Source organism: Anomalospiza imberbis, chromosome 14 (genome assembly GCF_031753505.1).
Source record: "Anomalospiza imberbis isolate Cuckoo-Finch-1a 21T00152 chromosome 14, ASM3175350v1, whole genome shotgun sequence".
Lineage (NCBI taxonomy): Eukaryota > Metazoa > Chordata > Aves > Passeriformes > Viduidae > Anomalospiza > Anomalospiza imberbis.
The window spans coordinates 12,175,744-12,192,087 of record NC_089694.1 but is presented as its reverse complement, the minus strand read 5'-3'; the positions used below and the strand labels follow the sequence as shown (position 1 = coordinate 12,192,087).

General features: G+C 49.6%; 1 protein-coding gene across 6 annotated transcripts in view; it reads right to left on the bottom strand.

Moving 5' to 3' along the window:
• The window catches only part of PAK3 (p21 (RAC1) activated kinase 3), a 229,422-nt gene that overhangs the window by 58,166 nt on the left and 154,912 nt on the right, over window positions 1-16,344 (bottom strand). For 3 of the 6 annotated variants that reach the window (XM_068204924.1, XM_068204929.1, XM_068204927.1), the window contains exon 3: window positions 13,471-13,590. The exons of 1 other annotated variant lie outside the window; for it this stretch is intronic. The gene's annotated coding sequence lies outside the window, so the exon portion shown is untranslated. Of the gene's footprint in view, window positions 1-5,182; window positions 5,405-13,470; window positions 13,591-16,344 lie in introns of those variants that run through there. 2 more of the 6 variants (XM_068204928.1, XM_068204926.1) reach the window with 2 other exon arrangements.

The window sequence follows — 16,344 nt, the reverse complement described above, 5'->3', positions numbered from 1 at the left end:
AGGATTTTAATTGTGTGCCTTCAGTTTTTCCCTCTCAGGTTTACCATGCACCAGCAGCCCTGTGGTTCATCTGGGGAGTGGCTGGATGCACCTGATAAATATGAGCTGGCATCTGGGCACTGCAGGTTGAATCAAGACTCTCTGCAGGGAAGCGCCTAGAAAATTTCTGATCTGGAGGATTTTCTCCTTCACAATAGGGAATAGAGAAGTAGCAGACAGAAAATGGAAAACATTAGGCCTTTCACTCCCCTCAAGAGACACAGAGAAGAACTTTCTAAACAGGGAAACTGATTTTTTGATGCCAGCAAATGGACAGGGGCTAGGGGGGGAGACATAGCTGCTGCCCCTTCAACAATACTGTCTGGAGAAATAAGTCCACCCAGGTGACATGGCAAGAAAGTGTTTTAGTACTGGCCTCGTCACATGCATCAAACTGTGCATACACCCTGCAGAGCAACATTGAGCCTGCTAAGGTGCCAGAGCATTTTCAACACTTGAGGATTAGAAAGGACATGAGAATGGTTTGTGCCGTACTGCAACGTCCAAATGGCAGCTTGTTTCAGGCTTATGGGGATCTATGGCTGGACGAAAATGACACTGCAGAACCTTGGGTTGTGGCAAAGCGAAGCACGTGCATGAGGAGCAAGCGGACCACAGCACAGAGCTCAGTGGTCCACGTGCCAGATGTCACTTTCAGAAGTCAAAGGGTCACATCCAAATCTTTGTTTCCATTCCCTGAGAAAGCACACTTTTGCCACCAGGACAATAAACAAACATGAAATTACCCAAAGATTATTTATGTTTTGGATCCAAAATGCCTTAATTTGCTTCTGATGGCAGTAAGACAGTACATATGACCAGAGCAGAGTAAAGGATTTGTATCCAATCTTACCTTTGCCATTCCCCAACTTTGACCCTTACAGTGCTGTATCAGAGCACCACACCGAGCCCCATGCCCAGCACGTGGAGGCACTGAATACTATTCCAACTGTGGAACTGCCAGCAAAGACTCCAGGGCAGAGATGTGCTTTGCTCTGCATCACTCAAGACTCAGTCACATGTGTCGGTACACTACTAGATAAGCAGCTGACAACAAAACTAATGCTGGGAAATGAGCACACTGAATATATAACACTATTTTACCCTTGAACACTTAATGCACACAGTTGTAACAGTAAGCCTTTAGAGCAAAACAAAGCAACATTTGTAGCAGAGGTTTCCTAACTGAGCAGGACATGCCCCTCTTTAAGGAGGACATGATTTCCAAATCTACCTCTGGAAGGAATGATACAAGACAGGACATCAGAGTTCCTGGAGGTGCGCCTAGCCCAGTGCTCCAAAAGCCAGACTTGCAGGTAGGGCTGGTGCCATATGTTGACACAAAGATCCTCCCAACCCAGAAGACAACGACCTGGAGCGCCTGTAGGCCTGTCTGTCCCCTGCCCAGGGCTTCCTGGGATCAAGTGCTCCAGAAAAGGGGGACGTGAGACTGCATCAACAACACCACAGGCTTTCTGGATGCCTATCAGTAGGACTGCCAGGGCAGATGCCATGGTGCTTGCCCAGAGCAAGGTGCATCCAACCTGCCACATCCCACACCACCTGAGGCAGTGAGTGCCACCTTGCAGCCCAATTCCCTGTCTCAGAAAACCTAGGAAGCCAACTTATAAACAGTGCACTGTCAGACCTAAGTTGGAGCAGTGCAATTGAACATGCAAAATCAGAAGTCCTTTGGCTATCTCCAACAAAGCAGTTACACACTTGCTGTTCACTGCATGCAAGACACAGTTGCTGATGTTCACCTGGAAACAATCTCCGGAACTCCAAGCACCGAGACTATTCACTAGCAAACCCCACACTTTTGTCATATTTTTCCATTATAAAATTACTGCTAGGAGCAGGAGACAATCAGCAACAGCAGGTCTGAGATAAGATATTCACATCAGTGTCTCTACCTGTGCTGACCCCAGCCCAGTGAAACCTATTAATTACCACTCAGCCTAATGCTATTCTTCAAGTAACAGGAAAATCAAAGCCAACATAAAGGAAGATCCACAAGCTCAACTATTTGTGTCTGAAATGTGAAAGGCAAAATAGAGCTATAGGGAGAAAATGCTAGCTAAACACAAAATAGCACTAGTGAATGAAAAAGTTTATTTCTGCAGGTGAAAGTTAATTCATGTCCTTCTCTCTCCTTTCTACCGCTGCCCTCCCCATTAAGTTCTTGGAGAAAAGCTTCAAGCACCTTTGGCATGAACTAAGGAATGTAATGAAAGAGGAAGATCACAATGGGCTTCTGCCTGCCTACTGTGTAGCACAGCAAGAACAGAAATCAGTACTCAAACTAGAGAAGCACAAAGTGACAGCACTGTTAATGCCCCAAAGTCACAGGGAGTCCAACCAGAGAGGCAGCGGAAGCCAAATCTGGCAACATCGCCCCTGCGACTGGTTCTGTGCAGGCATGGCTAAAATGAAGGAGCTGTAGGCAGATCTGAAAGACCTTCAGATTCCCAGATGGTTTTGATCCCAGATCACAGGCAGCTCCAGGGACGCTTGGATCCACAGTCACAATTACAGTATTAAAAGAAAAAGAGAAGAAAGCTTCAGGCAAAGGGAACAGGAACTGAAAATGGGACTATCCCCACAAACCAGATCTCCTCTAGGAGCAAATGCTGCCAGACCAGGAGATGGCTAACGTAAGAGCTGGATTTGCTATGGCCACCAATGTGTTGCAGAGTTGAATGTGTTTGATCTATCCCTGTAATTGTATGCACAAAACCTGCGAAGAAATACAGGGGGTTGGAGGAAGACAACCTCTTGTGCCCTATTTTGTTTTTCCAGACTTTGTGAGTCAGCTCAAGACACACAGGACAATCTGGACTCCAACTTCCACATGTTTTCTGAGTTTTGGTCAAATCCTTACAGGGGAATTGCCCTATCAACAGTCTACCTGGAAAGGTAAAGCTCTCTTCCCTGCAGTCAGCAGTAAAATGCTCTCGAGCTTCTGGGAAACCCTCCTACACAGGCTCACTGGCCTGTTAGTTTAGAGGGCACAAAGCCCCCATCAGTCCCTACAAAAAGCCAGCACACTTGTGTTAAAGCCCTGAGGTAAATGAGGCTCAAGCCCAGGGCCTGTAACAACCAAAGCAGCTCACCCTGGGTATTGCCTCCTGCAGCACTGCTGCCACAGCTGTCTCCCAAACTGTTGCTGCTGCGAGTGGTGGCCCATGAGGTCTGAAACTCAATCCTGTAACAGGAGCTCCTGAGACTTACTTTTAGTTATCCAGAGTCACTCAGTGAAGAAATGCCATCCATGAACATCTTGGTTCAGAGTACAACCTCCTCTGCAGCCCAGAGGCAGCTGCTTGCAGCCCTCCACCTATGAAGCCAGCCAGCCCCCAGCCCCAGCCCCCTGCACCGTGCCTGCCACCAGCTCCTCTGACTAGTTCCACACTCAAGGAATCCAGCTCCAACCCATGCCGCTCCATACAGCCACAAGCATCACCCTCCCTCACCAGCCTATGCTCGCCGCAGAACACCCGGCTCAGGGCAATCCTTCCCCTCTGTGCACATAACCTGCCACGGCAACCTTCACCCCCTGGCCTCGAGCAACCCACCAGTCCATGTCCCAGACCTACAAGCCAATACCCCTGACCCCTAATTTACTCAGCACTCTGCTCACATCGTTGGGTAACCTGTGACTGGAAGGCCGAGGCTCCTCTGCAGCCATGTGCCACACTTCCACTTCCCCCGGCACAGCGTCCTCCTCCTCCCGGGTGGCTCCGGAGCTGTGCCCGAGCCCCTCCTCCTCGCCTGACAGCCACGGAGAAGGTGGATTCACACGAGAGGAGCCAGGGAAGCCGGACTCATCACCCCTCTGGCCGCAGCGTCCTCTTCCCTCTCCCGCTCGGGCAGGCAGGCAGCAGCCTGGCTCCGGCCCTCCCGACAGCCCGTCCTCCTCCCCCTCCTCCTCGCTCTGAGGCGGTCCGTGTCAGCCCGAGAGTCGCTCAGCAAAGCCCATGCTGATCTCCGGCCTCCAGGTTCCCTGTGCAGGCATCACCGACCGTGCCCAGAGAGACAAGAGAAAGCAGCGTCCCCTCTCGGGCGGCCCCGGCACCGGGTCGGATCCGGGCAGGTGGGGCATCAGCGGCACGGAGCCTTTAAAGGGGCTTGCCAACCCTCTGCACAGATACCCAGGCTGATCACTCCTGTGCCTACCCCGCAAACGGAGGGGAGCGGGGAGAGGCAAAATCCAGCCCCTCAACACCCCTCGGGGCTGCAGGGCCCCAAAGAACGCCGCTCTTCGCAGCCTGGGCCCACCATCTCTTTCAGATGCTGCTCGCTTTAAAGCCATGGCTTCTCCTGCCTGAATTCCCTCAGCCTTCCACGGTAAATACCTCGCTGTATTTAAAACAAGGCTCGTTTTCTGTCATCGGTGAAAACTGGATGAGAAAACTGCCTCAATGACCAGCAAAAGGGGCCACTCGTGCCGAGTGCACCCCCCCACCGCCGGAGGAGGGAAGCCTGGAGCGGCCAGACATCACGCTGGAGCACTTCCTCGGCTGGCTGGTGTACAAGTCTGGGACAAAGGGACAACCCAGCACAGGGACCGGCTCCAGTGTGGCATCAGGCACCACCATGCATGCACAGAGAGAGACCAGAGACCACCCTTCCCTGAACGGATCTCGGGGAAAACTTGGCAGGTGCCAAGGTCAATCGGATGTGCGTTACCAATAACGAGTATTTAATTAAAAAAAAAAAAGGGAAAAAAAAAAAAGGCGGGGTTATTTATAGCCCAGAATTTCTCACTCCTCTGCAGAAGCGCAGCCCAGAGGCGGCATTGTTGGGAGATGGGGAACACACGCACCGCGGCCGCGTTAATGGCCGGTGCCGGCGCTGACACAACTTCAGCTGCGGCTCTGCGGCTCTGCGAAGCCTTCCCGCAGGACACCGGGCTCCGGCCACCGCCGACTGCCCGGCAACACACGTGTCACTGACGGCAGCGGCACCCCGGAGACGCAGAAACAACCTCGGCACCGGCGCACCCCGGCCCTGCCCGCGGCGTCATCCTCCCATCGTCGGGAGGAGACGGGGCGCCGCAGACGCGGCCACGGGCACCGCGCTTCGCCGGCGGCCGCAGGGCCCGGCCGGGGTTATCTGGAACCGCCCCGGCCGGGGTTACCTGGAACTGCGGTCGCTCATTGCCGCGCGGCCGGGGTTACCTGGAGCCGCGGCGCTCATTGCCGCCCGGCCGGGGTTACCTGGAGCCGCCGTCGCTCATCGCCGCCCCGCCCGTCCCCCGCCGCCGCCGCCGCCGAGCGCCCCCCGGGCGCGGCCCGTCCCCCCGCGCCGCCAATCGCCGCGCGCGCGCCCGCCCGCCCCGCGCGTCGCGGGGCCGCCGCAGCGGCGCTGGCGCAGCCAATGGGCGCGGCGGGCGGCCGGTGACGACACACGGGCCGGGGCTGGGGCTGGGGGCAAATCTCGTGTTTCAAGGCAGCGCGCAGGGAAAGCGCGGCGCGGGGGGGTGCTCGCCCTCCAAGCCCCTTCCCCAGCTGCCCCCTCGGAGGTGTGCGGAAACCTGGGAGGCGGCACCGGCGCCGGCCGGGGGTGAAGGGGGTCGTGAAAGGCATCATCACGCTCCCTGGTCTTCGTCCGCTGGGAGCTGGAAATACACCTTGAAATTCGGGGCTCCCCCGGATGACGTCTGCGTGTGACAGCCTGTGGGCTTCTCCTGTCCGCATCCAAACGAGGGAGAAGCCCAGCGGGAGTGAGGCGGGAGCAACCAGCTCCGGCCACTCCTGCGACAAAAAGGGCACTTCCTTGCAAACATCCCCCAACGCACCAGAAGAAAAATCTTATTCACGGTCTGTGTTTTCCATTCTCCTTCATTCTTTTAGAATTATGCTTCCCTAGGCAACGTGTGGTTCTTCTCCTGCTCCTTTTGAATCCACGAGTTCGGCTCCTCCATGAAAGGCATCAAAAGTAGAAACAGACCCAGCTTTGATGAGGATGATCTCACATTTACAGTATTTCCAGGGGAAAAAAAAAGTGCAGATAAACATGACCAATTTTACAATCTCTGCGGCAGAGCCCGCAGGGCCCTGGGCATGGAGCAGTGCTGGGGCTGGGAGCACCAGCCATGCTCTGAGCCTGGGGCTGTGCCCGGTCCCAGGGCTGACAGGAAGCTCTACCAGCTCCAAGTGCCACCAGTGGAAAGGGCTGTGCTGTTGCACACCAAAGCAGCCTGCCTTTGACCATTTTTTTGTTTGATTTGTTGGGGATTTTTTCCTGATGGAGATGCAGAGTATGTGTAATAACACATTATGGAGCAGCCAAGGACAAGCAATGAAGACTTACCTTCTGCCGGCTGCTATTGCCAAAGGTAAGGCAGGCCACACATATCCAAGAGGAGATAACAAACCGTCCCAGCCCCACCACACGACATGTGATCTTCTCTGACCACGAGTGATCAGGCTGCTGCCTTACAGCTCGTTCAAAGGACTGGTTCTCCAGAAGCAAGAATTCACTGAGTCACCCAGTCCACGCTGACGTGACAAGCAGCCCTGACTGAATCATTACCATCCCCTCCTGCTGTAAGCTGAAGTCTCACCAAGGTTTTCTTCCCCAGTGTGAGTCAAATCTGTCACTTAGCTGGCTGGTTCTGCAGTGATTACAGTCAAGCCATAGAGCAAACTGTCAGTGTTCTTTCCACTCCCACAGAAAATTACTCCTGTGGATAGATAACTTTCAGGATCCTCTAAGGTAAGCAGGAATTGTGAAAATCTGCTGTGTCTCAGCAATGGAAGAAGATTTCTGCTGCATGTAGTGTCCATGTGACAGTGTCAGTGTCCACTGACAGCACTGCGTGCATCCAAGAGGGCTGGGACAAGCAATGGGGTCCTCCTGCAGAGGACACACTCTTTCTTGTTGAGCCAAAGCAGGTTAGTTAGCAGAGAGTGCCGGTTTTGGCCTCTGGCTCTTCTCCCGTCAAAGTCTACGTAAAGCTTTTGGAGGAATGTCCCGTGACTACAGCGAGGAAGGGAATGCAGCTGAAGGAGCTGTCAGGGTCCCTGCAGGCTCACCCAGCCCCGCAAACCACACTGGCTGCTGCAAACTGCTGTTTTCAAGAGCCCAGAGCTGGAAAGGACCGAGCAGATGGGGGACCAGCAGTACCCAGCCACCTTCAGAGTAAAAATCATTCCCGATGGCTTTGGAAAGACTGCTGGGTCATTTACCAGCCCCACACCCTGGGGTACCACCAGCCATGGGAAGTGCAAGTCCTGCTCACAGGCTTCCAAAAGAGGGAGGCAGCTGGAGGAAAAGCTGCAGATAGAGCATGAAATCAGGCAATTACAGTTGTTAGGACTGAATCTGTGAGTGAATCACTTCCATTCCTTTTAAAAAGTCCAACTAAAATCTAGTTCTAGCATAAACTTTTAGCAGAACTGCTCTTAGGAGCACCATAAGAAAACTGCAGGCTCTCTGAAGCACCAAGCCCAGGTCAGGCTCCTGTCTGACTTTGCCAAAGGCTGGGCAACAGCAGATGAAGGAAGAGTTTCAGTTTCCTTTCCCACTGAAAGAACAGAAACTTGACTCTGTGACTGCACACAGTAAAAAAGCAGATCAGATCTCTTATGCTCAGCCCTGTCCAAAGCTACAGCTCTCCTGGGAGCCAAAGAAATTTTGTAAGCATTGACTGTGCACAGTGGAGTTTTGCCTGAAAATTACAGAGGGTTTTTAAATGTCTGTGCCTTTCAGGTTGGCCTTTGGAGACCACAAAGCCCTTGAACCTGTGCGTTTCAGCCTTCTGGGGTTCTCCAGCTATCTTTAAGCTGTTAAATGGAAGCCAGCTCTCCCATACCTGATAGAAAGCTGACTTTGCATGCCTGTCCTATGCCTTCCTGGCAAAGGAGACAAAGAGTGGCAGCAAAAGCAAAGGCCACAAAGGGGAAATTGCCCAAACCACAGAGCTCCCTTGCTCCTCATGCCAGCTGTAATGAGGCTGACCCTGTTGGAACTGGAGGGCTCTGCTGCACGCTATAAGCAGCTGCATGTGCTGACAATGGGTACACTGCTCAAGCACATTGCTGGGAGAGGAAAAAAAAAAAAAAAGAGTGACTGCATGGTCAAGGCACCTACACAGTCCAGAGTGCTGGGCTCGGTAGTGCAAGCTGGACTTGCTCCACGGGGTCTACCTGGGACGGGCTGGGCTGGGACAGACCTGCAGAGTGTGGCAGGGCCTGACCTGGCCCAGACATGGCCATGGTGATGGCTTTGTCCTCACAGGGCACAGGAAAGCAGGCCAGTCCCTGCTAGATATCAATTCCATGTGACTGTCACATGCATGTCCCAGCAAGTTGGAAATGCTTTGAGTCCGCATGCCCAACCACGAGATCCAGCCTCCAAGACCCACAGGGCTGCCCAAACCCTGTTTTTTCAGGAGCCATGTGGTCTCTGAGCAATAATCTCTTCCTACAAAAATAACTTCGGAAGCTGCCCTAATTTGAGCCCCAATGCCCAATGCTTTAGGTATCTGAGAAGCAGGAGGAAGGACCTGGCTGGACCATGTGCATCACCAACCCCAACAGCTCCTTTCTTGTGTACTAAAATAGGCTGTATCACAGCCATCTGTGCTGGAGTGTCTCTGTGATGAGCTGTGCACAAGCTTCCCAGCCCTTCCTTGGAGTGTTCCCAGCCAGGAGCGGCCCAAGGGCAACTCCTTCCTGAAGATGCAACCTCACAGAAATTCAGGGCCAGGTAGCCAAGACCTAGGAAAGCAAGAGAAATAAATTTTAGCTCTGAGCAACAAATAGCCTTCTTGTAGACTCCAAAACATGCCTGAGGGCTTCAAAAGCCCAGTGCCAGGTAGCCTCACCTCTTAAATATAATCAGATAGAACCCTCCAAACTGACTGCAGAGCTGTGGACTTGCAGTACCTGACCAGCAGCCTTACCTGTGCCAGAGGGGTGTGCAAGGCTGAAGTCTCAGCAAAGGACACCAAGCACCAGATTTTCAGAAATGAAAGGTACACTTAGCTGGGATGGCCAGTGAGTTAAAAATGTCCTTCTTGAGTTAAAGAGGAATCCTTTCAAAGAGCTGCCTGATCCTGCTTTCACAGGGAATGCACTCAAGCAGGGCAGGAATTCAGGAAAGCTCTGCAGATACACATCTGCAGGAAGCCTTATTCAGTGCTATGTAGGATGTAACCTTGATGGGATACATGGTTCCAGAGGCAGCTCAGACATGCCCTAGTGAAGGCACAAGGACACAGAGTAAACCCTTCTGCTTCAGCAGGGCAGGAAGGTGGACACAGCCTTCATCTACACCAGAACTGGTCCTGCCACATTTATCACACCTTGCTGGCAAACAGGACACAGTCTGAGCAGTAAGTGTGACTGCTGATGGGGTGTCAATAGGTTTTCATGGGAAGAGGTTATCCTGTTAAGGATCCCAATAACCTCCCACACTCAGTGGTAGCTGCCAGAGAGCTCATCTTACAGATAAAATAAACTCTGACTATCAATCCATCCCCATCAACAAAACCCCTCTAAGAAGAAACCTATTCTGTCCCCTAAGAGCTGTGGATATTACAGTCCCCTGCAGTTTTCCCCCATGCCAGGCTGCTTTGGCATCAGCACTTGGCCCCACAGTCCCACTCCTCCCCGAGGCTGCATTACATGGGGGACTGTGGGAGCCCCTCTGCCAGCCCTGCTGAGACCAGGCAGCTCCAGGGGTGTCTGAAATGGCACAACAGCAGCACTTGATTAACTGTGCTGGGGGCTGATGTGGAGAGCGCTGGGGGGAGGGGACACGGAGGGACGCTGAAAGCTAACAATTAAATTTGGAGGCCTGCTTGGCCCATGATGTCATGGCTTCCCAGCGCCCTGGCGATTGGCTGTGGGTGAGCATCTGCTGGGAGCTGGGGATGGTTATTTGCCTGAGGTTCAGACCTTTCCCAGCGGCTCTGAATCAAGCTGGTTGTCCTGACAACCTGGATAGTGGCAGCTTCTGATAACCACGTAATGAGGTTGTCACAAAAAGGAGCCCCTCCATCAGAGAGGTTTAGGGATCATTAATGTTTCCGAGGGAGTGTGAGAGAAGAAGAGGTAAGGGGACCATCTGGCAGTGCTGGAGCACGTCAACAGCCTCCCTTGGAAAGGAGCTTCATTAGACAGGAACCACCTACCGACACGTAGCGATGGGAACAGGCAGGCAGCCTGCCAGCAGCGAAGGGTCCCAACTGCTCAGCTGGGGAACGCTGAGATCCACGCAAAGACGGAGCAAGGAGGACACACAGGTGCTGCCTGGGAATGATTCAAGTTGCTGAGCAGTGGAAGTGCCCAGGGCTCATGTGGGAGCAGGACAGTAACACGGCCTGGGACAAGTGACACAGTGAGGCTGGCACAGAGGCTTTCCCACGGTGCTGCAGCACTCATGTGCTGCCCCTTGGAGGGTAAGGCACTGAGAGACTCTGTGCCTTAGTTAACCCCATTTGCAGGTAGCTTCTGTGAATGGTTAGAATACTTCCCACTCCTGTCCTGCAATCTTGCTCAGGGCAGGGCACAGACTTACAGAAATGCAGCTCATTCAAAGAGAATTCATGCATGACTCTGCTGTCCTGAGGATCCCTCTCGGCTCAGGTGCAAGATGTCCCCTAAAAACTGAACCTCTGGGATCATGCATGGCACCAAACACCGTGTCTTCCTCTGGGATCTTCTCAACCCAGGAAACTCTTTGTCCTTCACCATGTCCTTGTGAAACGCAGATTTCATTCACCCTGTAGTCAGACCTCAGACCTGCAAGGTACCTCCTGTGGCTGCAGTAACAGTGGATTGAGGTGCTGCAGTCTGAAACCTTTGCGGATGGCAATAACACCATAGCTTGGAGAAGCTCAGTTGCCGAACTACTGATCCCTGGGACCAAGTTCCTGGAGAAGAATGCCCACCTTCATGTTAAATAACACACTTTTCAAAAAAACTTTCCTGTAAAATGATGAAGTCTGAATCTTTCCTAAAAGGAGACAGAAATTTCCTCCATAGATGAATCGTTATGAATCTTCCAGCAGTAATTGACAGAATGTGTCTTTTATGTAATTTTAATCTGCTTTAAAAATATCTGCTAAGTGTAAACACTTGCTAAAGTCAGTATAAGACTTTATTAATACACTTAACACTTTATTTAGTAATAAAGTTTTTATATTAAAAGCTGCTGTACTTTTGGTATGTATTTTTACCTCAAACCATGATTTCCTTATTCAAAATCAGTGCTTCAACTGTGGATTTAACTGAGCCCTAATAGGACTATTAACATATGTCAATTAAATATCAATCAACTACTAAAGACTGCATTTAATACATACATTTCTTAATATACTACTGCTGTACCTCATTAAAATTGTGTTGAATCTTCACAACTGTTGTAAACAATCAAGTGGGATATAATCCACCTCCAGCAGCTAGTAAAACTGAATGTAGTGCTCTCCTACTCCAGGGAGGTGTGTGATATAAAATTCAAAGCTAAGACAAAGACACAGTTGATTACACATAACATAAGTACTCTCAGATTAATAGTAGGCATCAGGTTCACAAATCCTGCCTCTCTCAGAAAGGACAGGAATGTCTGCAAGGAGATCCCCAACCTGGAAAAGGGCTTTGACAGAGGGAAGCAATAGCAGCTGATACTGCTCATATCTGTGCTCTGCAATCCTACCTGAGCTGTCTTTAGTGATTCTTCCCACAGCATTGCTCCTCCAGTTTTGGCAGAGGGGAAACTGAGGCAAAGAGCAGCTCAGGCTGGGCAGCAGCTCAGTGGCAGCTGTACAGTAGCTTTGCCTCCCATGGATTCCCAGTGTCACTCCCAGACCCCTTTTTGTTTTGTGAATTGCAATTTAAATCACCTTCCAACAGGAGTAGCAGGACTAACTGCTTGAATGTATCAAGCCCTACCTTAACACAGCTTGTAAACAGAACACATCTCAGTTTCCTGCAGAAATACCAGTGGGATCCAGAATTTTTCAGGAGAATCCCTGTCAAGTCCAATCCTGTCTGGCTTGCACTTAAACATCAACCACGCTCCTTCATGAGGAACATCCTGTTTGAACACAAGCAAAGATGACCCACCTGCCTGCTGAATTTTATCTGCTCAAGATGCTGAATTCAGTCTGCTCTCAGGACTGAGAAAGCCAAGATCCACCCTATCTGTCCAAACAGCACATAATGGTTTCCAGTCCTTCCTGGCACCAGAGAATAAGATTCTTCACCCAGAGGAATGTGAGCAAGCTATCACAGCCTAGCATAAACACCAGATTTCCCAATACATGACCATACCCAATCCCCTGCACTAGAAAATCTCAGCAGAGGTGAGAGATCCCTTCCCCTGTAGGAACATCTATACATGACTGTGTACTGCAGTACACTTTAAAGGCACAATCTGACAGTAAAACCACCTCACCAAGATGGGCACGTGCAGCAAATTTATCTTCTCAAAAAGAGTCATTCAACACTGATTCTTCACTGGAACAACCACACATCACTGTGCCTCTGTTTTCTGCTTGCAAAATATCTAGAGGTGGATGAGACATAGAAAAACCATTCTCCAGGCTGTTTATCTTTGTTTTAATATGAAAAGCATTTGCCAACATACTAGATTTTTACACAAGTCATTCTCTATTTTCTCCCCAGCTATTTGTGAGCAGGAATTATACCAATTTTTGTGCCTGCCAAGAGACATCAAAATAGAGCGGCTCAAGAGGTGAAATGTCCCCATTTTACAGGCTGCCACACAGTGGCAGTTCAGGCTTAACCATACTGTGGCAGTGTCTGTATCTGGGGTTTTAATTTACATTCACCTCGATGTAATCGTTAAGACTAATTAATGAAGCACTGAGGTGGAGCAAGTGTGAAGCTGCCCTGCCTGCACAGCCCTCAGCTCTTGATAGCTGAGCTCAACTTTGTCACTGGGAGACCTGCTGAGCTCCCACCTTGATGTACAGACTTGAAAAGGGTAAACCAATGGTGGTACCTGGCATTCTAGAGTTTTAGAAATGCTGAATATGAAGGCCAGTATTTAACCTGTGACTGTCCAGAGCATCTCAACATCCCAGACCAAAACCACATGAGGGTAACATCCAAAGGGAAGGTAAGAAAATTAACTGATTCAAGCAATTAAGGCTGTTAGAAAATGAAATGGAATTAACAGGTTTTACACTGGGACCACTATTAAACCTTTTTACATGCCTGTTTCTTGGCCAGACATGTTTGCAATAAAAAATTCTTGCTCTCTAGCTCTTTTCCACTGAATGCAGTTATGCTTTAGGAGCAGAAAGGGTTTAGGCAGGGATTCAGACCTCTTTTTTGCACTCCATCACCAGAAGATTTCACGTGGGGATGATTCTGCCCTGAAGACACTAGAGTGCTGTTTGCTGTGGAAGGGCAGCAATGTTGAGCAGCTGCTAGGAAAACTTTGCCATACCTCATCTCCTGCTGCCTTCAGGGTATTCTGGTGACAGCAGAAAAGTCTAATGGCCACTGAAGTCCATGATTTCCCTATGAGCCCTGAGACAGGCTCCATGGGAACAGGAAGGGAGCCAACCTGTGAAGGAAGCAGCAAGGCACTACAAAACAGGGTGGAGATAGAGACTCATATCCAGAAACCAACAAGCTGAAGAGGAAAGACTCTATTTTCAATTCATCATCCCATAATGACCCAGTCAGAAAGACTCCAAGCCTAGGCTGAGTTACCTCTGGCTGGCCTGTAGCACAGACAAACTCAAAGATTTGCACCCTTCACAGACCCTAGACCTTCAGCTATGGTATCACAGGGGAGGGTCTGAGTTAATCCTTCAAAGAAGATGAGACACCTGAGGCTGCTTTCATCTCTAGTGGTTTCTTCTCCTTCCACACATGAAAGTGGATCCTTATGTCCATGTGCCTCCTCCTGCTCATTCAGCTCTCCCTTGAAAATCCACTGTTCCCACAAGAAATGTTGTGAATCTGAGCATTAACCTCATACTAGATCAGTATGAACTCTGATTTCACAGCTCCATGGAGTCATGGGTGAATATGAACAAAGGTGCAAACACACAGCTCTGCACAATGGCTTGTGAGGGCTGGAGAATGTGGGTTCCCAGCATGCTGCAATGCAAAGGTACCATAGGCATCAGGATAACATCAGCCCACAGGGCCTGAAGAAGAAGAAGGTCTTTATGTGGTTCCCTTTCCACAAAGGAAGGCTTCATTGCCTGGATAATATCCCATGACAGTTAGAGTTTACTATCAGGCTGGCTCAGGGCAGTGCTCTCCCAGCACTAGAAGACCAGAGACAAGGGTTGTCTGTGCACTTCCACACCAGCCTGAAAGACTGAAGCCTTACAGTTAGAAAAAGCATGATAGAGAATGCCTGTCTTGACTTAGAGAATACCCTTCCCAAGCTTATTGGGGTTGTGACCTGGAAAATTAAAATGCAAGAAACTGTCCAGCTGCTGACCAGGCAAAGTGGTTGATACTGGATTAAAGATTCTAGGCTCTCTGCTGTAGCACACAGGCACCAACTGCACTGGCTGAAGTGCCCCTCTCTTCTTTAGTGTGCCCAATACCAGCTACAGCAGAACTGAGACTGTCTTTGTGATACAAACAATTTGCAACAGCTGAAGAGAAAGATTCTTCTGAAACCTGATTAAGTGAGACACTTCAAACAGCATTTCAGAAAGCTGGCCCAGAGGAACAACTACTGACTTAGGAAGACTGACCACATCATGGTAGTAAATGAAGAATGTGCCAAAAAGCAAACTTACATGTACACATTACCTCAGTGCACTTCTTTAGAGAAGAATATCTCCTCCTTCTCCTCACTGTGAAGCCTCCAGCACCTTCCCTCCCTTTCTGCCCTGCACACACTTGCAGCTCACTTTACATCAGGACACAGCCAGTAAAATGTGCAAGATTTGCTCATGCCAAGCAGTATTTCTGTTTGTCTCCAAACCCTTGCTTTTGTTTGGCCACAAAGGGAACTCCAAAAGCAATAGTAAAGGCTAAGCATGTGTGCAGGTACAAACACCAAGGAGAAGTTCATTCCAGAGATTTATCTTCCACGTCACTGGGACAGCTACAGTCTGCTTTGACATAGCATAGATGGAACCAAATATTAGTTTGAAGACAGAAGGCCACTATCCCAGAAATAATCCTTTTATCATAATTTCAGAGTCCAGAAAGCAGTGCAGCATGAGTTTTCTGACAGAGGTTTTTTTTTTCTTCTCATGATTATTGAATTATGCATTTCAGTGTACAAAAGAACACAGGTTTGACAAGTCTTACCTGAACAGTAGAAGAGTTTTGAACCCCAAGATTAAGGGAAGATATGTTCCTGAGACCCTGGCCACATGACAGTCTATAGGAAAAGGACAAGACCTGTTGGACATCTTTTCAAAACACTTTCAGTGACCAGCTTCTTTAAGAAGCTCAAGGAAGTACCAATTTCAGCATGCATCCACAGGATGGAAAAATACAATTCATGGAAAATCTGTGAAAGTTTTATTCTCCATCCAATATGTATCAAAATCAAATATAGTAAGAAAAAATATTTCAAGAATTGTAAGTATGACCTTTTGGCCAGCTTGAGTCAAGTGTATAAAATATGACAGTATATTTCAACCATTACCTCTGACTGTGAAAGTCAGGTGTTTGGAGAATACAGTCAGTTTTATTCATCTGGTGCTCAAAGATGTCACCTAATCAAGAGCTGGGATCAGGAAGAGATCCTCAGCTGACATTTAAATGTTAAATGCAATGGACTGATCCAATTATTATTTCTATTGCAATTGCTAATACATGAGATGGGGCTGGAAGGTCTGATTACTAAGATAAACAGGTACCATCAATGCCACTGGAGACAGAGACTGAAGCTTTGGACTTGTTCTGCTCTGCAGTGCCAGGTCAGATTCCCCTTCTACTCCAGACCTGCTGATATCTGGGAATCCAGTAAGCTCCCATGGGCTCAGAGAATTCCTGTCCCAGTGATAGTGTCTGGGTGCTTTCCTGCGTCACAAAGGCTACAAACCTGCATGGTTGCCCAACTATTCTGCTAACCTCCATGTTCCATGAGATATTTCCTTCTTTTGATACCCATAAAATTCAAAGCTCAGAGATCTATGATCCCTGGTAAACTCAGCATAAACAGAGAAACCATCTCCTTCCATGAGCAGGTTAATTTCCTCTTGTAAGAGACCTCACATCAAGCCTTCATCTCTTCAGCCAAGGTACCAAGACAGCCTTCCTTGTCATGGAAGTGCCTTTGCAGTCAGCTGTTAAGTCTCCCTCCCAAAAAATCCTTGACTGAATGAGAGGAAAA